Source organism: Lolium perenne, chromosome 1, assembly GCF_019359855.2.
Source record: "Lolium perenne isolate Kyuss_39 chromosome 1, Kyuss_2.0, whole genome shotgun sequence".
Lineage (NCBI taxonomy): Eukaryota > Viridiplantae > Streptophyta > Magnoliopsida > Poales > Poaceae > Lolium > Lolium perenne.
In genome coordinates, this window is record NC_067244.2 from 79,213,087 (window position 1) to 79,221,949 (window position 8,863).

An 8,863-nucleotide genomic window follows, 5' to 3' on the forward strand; every position below is an offset into this window, starting at 1 on the left:
TCCTTCGTCATCGTTGGTCAGCGAATGGCGGCGTGGGGGCCTATTCGTCTGCTTCTGGTTTGAAGGTGGTGGTCCTAGGGTTCTTCTTCCGCGAAGATGAAGACCTACCAGATGCTGATCCTTTTCATCTAGCTGGAGTGTTGAGTTCCGGAAGGCTCCGCCGGCGAATGCATCAACGCATCTTTTGCCTGTAGTTTGCTGGATCAGGTGGTATTCGGTCGCGTGCACGCATGCTTTTATTCCGACCATTTGGTTCTGGAGGGAGCGACACGAAGCTCTTTTTCAATGTTGACATCAAGTGACTATGGATCCATGATGAAAGTCGGAAGAAGATAATTTCATGAAGGCCGTATGGGAGGACTAGCTAAGGGAGATTCAAGTCTCCGCGTTGTTGAGAGACTTGCTCGGTGTTTCGGGCTTCACAGCAGCTGTATGAAAGTGGGGGCGACAACACATGTGAAGTTCAGAGTCCTACCTTTTAGGGTGAAAACCCAAGGTCTGGCCTTAACTAGTTGTGCCCGGCGATAACCTTGTTGGAGGCATTGTTTTGAGAGCGGGGACTATCTTCTGGGTGAAAACCTAAGATCTTTGATCGGGCGACGGCGGTGTTAGAGCATTGTTCCCTTTTGAAGGCATCGTTTTTGGAGAGTCTGTATTTCAGGTGTTGTCTTGGTGGTGGATGTATTGCTGTTGTTAGGCTCGAGATACTGTTGTTTCTTAGTTTTCTTTTCTATTTTTTGGTTGTGTGCATCTGTAGTGCCATTAGGGTGGTGCGTTGTTGCAGAGGCTGGGTGTAATTGGTATCTTTTGATATTAATATATTCTTTTTATCGAAAAAATGTTACACTTCCTCTACGAAGGGAAAAGCGAGATGAGCGTCAAGGTGTTGAATCATCCTGCCGTAGGCATTATCACGGCGACAAACTCCGGTGGCGACATCGATGGGCAGCCGTAGGTTATAGGATGTTCTTCAACGAAGATGGCGAGGGCTAGTTGAAGCCACTAGTGTAGATTTTTTTATGTTCTTCCGTCGTGGTAAAGAAGAACGTACACCCTTGTCTAGTTTAGGTGGCTGGGTGTTCTTTCTTCGCAACGAAGAAGACGAGGGACACGTGAACTCACTAGGTTTCTTATTTTGCATTATTTCATGATATGTCCCAAATCATATGTAATATGTGTTTACCTATCAATGAAGAAAATATTTGCAAACTGTGAAATGCATCGGGCAGCTAGAGGCATACCTAAACTTAAACGCGTGAAGGCAAATTTCATGTCCATGATCCGACCCAAACGAACGTGCCCTATGAATATTGAGCTGGAGCTTCTCCTTCTAACCGACGACCTCAAATAGTGAGCTAGCTACCTGTCGGCCGAAAGCCCGAAACAGCTGATCCACATTTGTGTGACTTCGTTTAATACACGTGCTTACCGGAGAGGAAAACGCTAGACTTGAACAAGATCGTGTGAGCTTGCCAGCAGCACTATCTTGTCAATTTTTCTGACTTGTCTTTTTCTTTCGGAGGGCTGTACTTTTGAGCAACGGTTGACGAGTTCGTCTGCACAGGACGAGGTCTTCTCACGGGACGCCACTATACCCTAAACCATGCTTCTCTGAAGCTAGCTGCCTAGCTCTATTTTGAATGAAGCTCAAAGTTGTGTCTTCAAATGGGGGATGATTCTCGCAGAAAAAAGATACTGGCTGTTCGATCGAGACATCAAACTCGTCTTATACACAGAAAATAATCCATTGTTTTGAACAGAATCAATTAATATGCCCAGAATTTGAATAAGTGATTTCTGTAATTCCCATTCTCCAAATTCCCTCACATTTCCCCCCTCGCACCGGTTGTTTACGCAGGCTCCTAGAAGGTTGCATAGCTTCTTCTAGATCGACATATTTATAGGGCGGGCGGTGCCTCCCGGTTCAATGTATCGTTCCCCCGTTCAAATTGAACATTCAAACGCATGGGATCTAGTAGTACACTAGGTAGTACTAGTGGTACACCAATGAGAGATCATTTTCCAAGTATCAGTCAGTTATTCAATACTGTGTGTTGATCTGTCGACACAATACTCTCCTCTCCGAAGAAAAAGAACACATACTGTATGAATCGTGAGATTATCAATACGAGTCAGTTTGTGGTGATATTTGAGGCGCACCAAAAGTTAGCCTGACTTGCGACATAAAAGCCTCACGAATTATTGCACCTTCCCATATCTCCTCTTCAGACTAGCCACAATGGGAGTATCATAGCTAGTATCATGCACATTGGTCTCACAAAAATGTTGATGTGGCAGCTAATTAAGGAGGAGAGAGGAGATTAGAGTAACATAGGTAGATACTGTATCATAGCGCATGTCACGAGAAAAGTTAATGACAAACAAATCTTGTGCACAAATTTGCATTGAGATTCTAAAAAACAATAAATATAGCATGACTATGATACTACTTCATGATACTAATCACTATAGAAATAGTATCATACACAAGTATCATATGCATGATACTACTACATGATACTTACCACTATGACCAGCCTCAAGGAAACGAACAATGTCTGCGTCGCCCGAGACGAACGGATGCACGCGATAGCTCCACACAAAACAAAGCCAGTTTTGAAATTTGGTGCTACGCAAATACGATTGGTAGATTGACAATGACAGGGAATTTCTTTGTGGCCGTGCGTCAACGAACCGGCCGGGCCGGGCACGTACGAGCACGACGACTCAAGCTTAGCCCGTTCTTCACATATTTCAGTTGTGTCAGTCAATCAACCATGCATTGAGTGAGTGTGTTCCTTTTTCAGAAAGAAAGAAATCATCGACGAGATACATCTAGCCTGAATGTGCAAGCCGTTGCCTTCAGTAGTTAAAAAGCACTGCTCCATCGACTGCGACCCGACGAGAAATCAGTCAGTAAACATACGACTGTGAAACCCGGTCAGATCGCATTTTCTACAAACTACACATGTTTGGTTTGATTGCCCTCCAATTAGCTCAGTACACGTTTTCTGAAGACTAATCTATTGGCTCACACGGCAGCACACGTGTACTGATAAGCCATTATTTTCCACAAATTTGTTTTCTTTGTTAGATGTCGTCCGGAGTATTTTCTGTCTTCGGAACCGACAAAGTGTAGGTCAAATGGGTTTACCACTGCACTCACTTGTTGTAGATTTGTATACTTGCAAAGTAATGTGTAAGCAACACTCTGTCACTATATTTCATTCATCGCAGTACATAGCTTTATATAGAGAAGTACAGCGGGGTGAGAGAGAGGGGTACACGACTCGAGTGCTAACTGAATATTGTTTCAGATCCTAGCTTCTACGGAGTAGGAGCACGTCGATTATCAGGTAAGTGTTGCATGCGCTACATGCAAGGAGGAGAGGCGGTGGTCTTCCTGGTGACTCGGTCTTCACTCTAACAGCCCCCCGCAGTGTCGACGGGAGGCTCGTGGACAGTGAGACTGGTACGAAACTCAAGAAAAGCAGCAGATGGTAAACCCTTGGTGAAGATGTCTGCGTACTGAGAGGCGGTGGGAATATGGAGCACACGGACTTCACCAATCTGAACCTTGTCACGCACGAAATGAATGCCAATTTTAATATGCTTCGTACGCCGATGCTGCACAGGATTAACAGACAAGTAAACAATAGATACGTTATCACAGTACACAACAGTAGACCTATCGATCGGAGGGTGCAACTCCTGCATAAGATTGCGGATCCAGCAGCTTTCGCCAACCACGTGAGCAACCGCGCGATACTCAGCTTCAGCGCTAGACCTGGACACAGTTAGTTGGCGTTTTGAAGACCAGGAGATGAGGTTATCACCGAGAAAAACACAGAAACCTGAAGTGGATCGTCGGGTGTCAGGGCAACCGGCCCAATCGGCGTCAGAGTAGGCGACGAGAGAGGAAGTGGAAGAAGGAGTGATATAGGTGCCAAGGTCGAGAGTACCTTTGATGTACCTAATGATGCGTTTGACCAAGTTTAGATGGGATGTGCAAGGAGCATCCATAAAAAGACATGCTTGTTGCACAGCATAAGAGATTACAGGTCGTGTTAAGGTGAGATACTGAAGAGCACTGGTAAAGCTGCGGTAGTGAGTGGGATTGTCGAGGAGATCATCGTCAAGTGTGAATTTTCACTCCCTCTCTGAACAGAAATATGAAGGCGGCGAGAAATGATCTCCATGATAATCTCACATCTCATGAAGGCTGTCGGACATAATTTTTCTGAATAAAAATTATCTTTTTGAAAACACAATTTTCAAAAGCACAATTTTCGATCGGTGATCTTAGACTTATGCAAGTTTTCGAAAACACGGTTTTCAAAAACTTGCATAAGTCTAAGATCACCGATCCACGACTTCAGATAGTGCATCAAACACCGACTTATCTATTACTACCCACTTATCTGAAACTTGCTGCATAAAACTTTTTAACCCCTTCCTTATAGACTATAAGAAGATATAGATTTTGAAGAAACTTGTGGCGTGTCTTTTATTCCAGTTAATCCATCAAATAAACGTGACTACAAGCGACCATATAAGTACTAAAATTTTGCGAGGGACTAAAATAGTCTAGAGTTTTAGAATAGGCCATTTAGGTCAAAGAAATCTGGTTCCCCCTCGTTCCCCCTCGTCGCTCCCGTGGGCGACGGGAGGGAACCCTAGCCGCCACCGGCCCAGACCCCTCCCCCTGGCTCCTCCCTCCCCTCGCCGCCGTCGGAGGGCGTTGCTGGGCAAAGCTCGGGCGCTGGTGGCGGTGAGGACTCCTCTCCCCCCTCACGTGGAAGACCTGGCGCGGGCCGACGGGGCCGGTGAGGGCGGCGCGCTTGACGAGGGGTGCGGAGGCGCGGCTGCCTCAGCAGCGGCGTGGAGGCTTCGTGGCGGGGCGACGACCCCGCGGCGGAGGCGGCGGCTGCTCTCGGGCAGCCACCAAGTCCGGCGGCGGGCGGCGCGGCCAGGCTGTATCCTCGGGTGGCCTGCGACGGCGACGACGGCGCTGGCGGCAGGTGGTGCTGGGCGGCCGGAGATGGCGCCATGGCGGCGCGGGCTTGCTGGCTCGGGTCTGGGCCCTTCGGGCCCGATCTGGGTTTGGTGGGCCCTGGCCGTTCTGCCCTCCTGCGCCTGGGTGCGGCCAGGCACCTCCTCCTTGTCCGTCCTCCTCGGCTCCGAGCGCATGGTGCTGCTGCTCTAGCCGGGTTGAGCGGAACCCTATGCCATCTTGGCGTGGCGGCTCGTGGCGTCCGTGCGGCGCTGGCGACAAGGTTTGACGGTGCTGGGTGGCCGGTGATGCTCTCTGAGGTGGATGTGTGCAGTCCCGCAGCGGCCCACCCCATGTTGGCACCTGCGCCGCTTGCGGCTCGGTAGTGCCCCTCTTAGGCGGCCTGTCCCTTTGGGGGCATGGCTGCCCCCGACCTGGCGCGCTGGACGTGCTGCCGGCGGGTTGCGCTGCCGAGGCTAGCGCTTTGAGAGAAAAGGGTCAGCGCACGAGGTCTTGGCGAAGGATGGACAGTGCCTGCAGTGGTGAGGAACCATGCTCTGGGCGAAAGCCCTGCCTTTCGGGGCCGGTGACGGTGACGCCTGAGGGCGCCGTTTTCCTCTTGTGGCATCATCGAGGAGTTTCGGCACCTCCCTTGCCTAGGGTCTCATGCTCCGGGTGAAAACCTCAGATTTGGCTAGACAAATCGGGCGACGACGGCGTCTTGGACGTCGTACCCTTTTTGGAGGCGTCGTCTTGGGAACTTGAGTCCGGGCCGTAGTTCTTCCTCGTGGATCTCAGCGCTGACCACATGGGAGGTGTCTTGCGATGCAGGTAGCGCGCCAGCCTCTCGAGTGCTATCGCGGTGGCTTGCGCGACGAGGATCTTCCTCGAACAGCGCGAGCATGCCTCTGGATGCGCAGTGGTGGGCTGGCCTCTGTGTTTGTTGGCGGGCTGCTGAAGACTGCACGCTTGCACGTCTGTCGAGGTTGCCGGGAGCTAGCCGCTGTGCCGACGGCGTTCCTTGGATCTGGGTCGAGGCCGGAGCAGCAATGCTCCCAGCTGAGCCGTGGTGGGCTCGCGGGATTCAGGTGGTACGCGTCTTGGCTGCGGCTGGCAGGCTCTTGGTAATTTCGACGATGCACAAGCACTGCGACTTTCATCGGCAAGGGTTCTGTCTTGCGGAGGAGCTCACTCTGCAGCGTCCTGGAGGAGCACTCGACGGATTTTCGGCCATTTTGTCGTAGTCTAGTTTGAGTGTCGGGTGTGTACTGTGGGTGTTCGGCCTTTCTTAGGCTTGTAATGTAAACTCCTTTTCTATCAATGAATCGAAACGCAAGCTTTGTGTTTTCGCGAAAAAAAGTCAAAGAAATCTTCATCTCGCTCTGTAAACCACAAAACGGCCGACGTTGGATTGATCTTGCATATGCCTTCTACAGTCTAGCTTTTCCTTTTATTTCACATTGTACTCGTGTGATCTCGTTTTTTTTAGTTTACTGCAACTGGAACTATCAGCGGCTGTGTGCATCCCTGTTATGCAGAGGCCGGGTGTAATACTTGACTTGAGTAATAATAAAGTGCCCTTTATCGAAAAAAATATGGCAACGGTATGCTCTGATTTCCTCTTGTTGAAACATGATGTGCGTGATTGGTTGCTCGCATGGGTTGTTTCCATCTCGTGCAACTTAGCCCGCCAGCTACCGAATGCGTGAAAATTTGGCTTGGGCCAGGATTTGCACTTTGATTGGTTGCTAGTAATTCTATTTGTTCTCTGTAAGAGAAGCCAAAGGCCATGCGACTAGTAGGCTTCACTTTGATGTTGTGGCTAACCAAATAAGTTGAATCTTAATCCTTTCTAACCTGCCCACCATTCATCGTTTCGAGGTCAACATGAAAAAGATGTGCCTCGACGGGAATGAAATTGCAACGTAGATCTTTTCGCTCCTCCGAGGTTGCACGCCGTGGAACAACGAAAAAGCGTATCTGACGGGGTAACTTCTGCCTGCATTTAAACTGTTTTAAGAAGCTCGCTCTGGAGAAAAATCACTTTCTTCTTCATGGTCTACCAAATGTTTATATTTTAGCTCAGTAGATGCGGAAAACGTGCAACCAATGACCCCCGATGTGATCTGCCCACTCTCGATCACTTGTGGTTTTTCTCTCCCGGACGGAAAGGAGTGGTGACGGGGTAGAGTTCTCCGCACCCATCCGATTTGCATGTTTGCCAAATCTCGTCAATGCGGCATGTCTGCTCACGCTTGGCGCTTTCAGGAAAGTTGGAATCTCTTGTCTCGGCTCCCTACAGCAGGCTGCCAAATGTCCAATCTACTTCTTTCATCACCGATTTAGCTGCATCATTGGCTTCGCTCCCCTTATCTGCTACATGCCGGGTGCTGATTTCGTCTGCACTCTACCGAAGATAGGATGCTTCATCATCATATATAGGTAAAACAGCTACACGGGATAGATCAAAGGAAGCCGCGGCCGGCAACCCCTTTTCGGTTATATATATACTGACAAAAATATGAGCTCATATCTAAACAGGTGCACATACCAAATTGTTTCAGTCTTCAGGCAGGTACATCTGGATCAGATTGTCGTGATGGAAGCTGGAAAACGAGTTCATCTGGCACTGCCGCTAGTAGCACTTTTTCATCCATAAAAAACACATGCTACTCAACTATCTATGCCGACAATTTTGTGTTGCTTCTTAGATTAATCATACTATCCATTTTGATATTTCACCTACATAAAGTAGAGGGCTGAATTATCGTATGGTTATCTATACCGGTTAAATATTACAAGTAACTTGATATTCTTTATGGTAAATAAACACATGATACCTACATACATGGTTCATCCCTCGCCAAGAATTTCACAAAGCAAAAAAAACAAAACAAAGGTAAAAGCTTTAATTTATTTATTAATTAAAAAAGAGGTATAACACAAACAATAACACCACATGGACACATCCACTCAAGCCAGGACCGAAGCCCACTCAAGACCCGAGAGCCACTAGAACCAAGCTCAAAACACCACTCCGCTCCTACCAATGCCAGAGAGACTACTATGGGAGGATCAAACATAGATCACTCCTATGTAGATGAGGAAGGGAACAACCTAAGAAGAGCCACGTCAACGCAATGCCGACGACAAATTTTCATTATATTTTTATCAAAATAAGTTGCACCGCTAACCGGAAGCCTGGACGATTTCCCAGGGTTATGGTCTGTGGAAGCCTGGTCCGCGGAAGCGTTTTTTTCGCCGGCAAATCGCGTTTTCTCATGCATGCACATATGCGGTTTAAGGGGATTGCTAGAGATGCTTTAAGTGGATCGTGAGCTCGAGTTCTTCCTATGGCCATGACCTTGAGTTCTTTGTTCTAAATAGCCATTTTAAAAATTAGATTATTTTTGGCCTCTCCCGAAACTTTAATACATCTATCTTCCTTTTGGTCACGCCATGTACGATGGCTTAACTGAAATGGAGGTCACGCCAATTTGATTGGCAAGTTTGCTCTAAATTTATACTAAAAAAAATCTAGATATACCAAATGGCGTGATCTACCTGATTTCTTACCCATAGGGTCTAAAATATTTGCAAATCAGCTAACCTAAATGGCGTAACCTAGCTATTTTTTTAGCAAAAAAGGCTAGATCATTTCAGTCTAGCCAATTTAACCGGCATGGTATGTGCTTCAGTTAAGTTATTTAGCATGACCGCGACCAAAAATGGCCATAGAAATTTAAGAGTTTTGAAAGAGATTAAAATAATTTAAAATTTGAAAAAAGACCATTTAGATCGAAGTGAACTCGATGACCTCAAATCATGAGCTAGCTACCTGTCGGCCGAAAGGCCGAAACAGCTGATTCA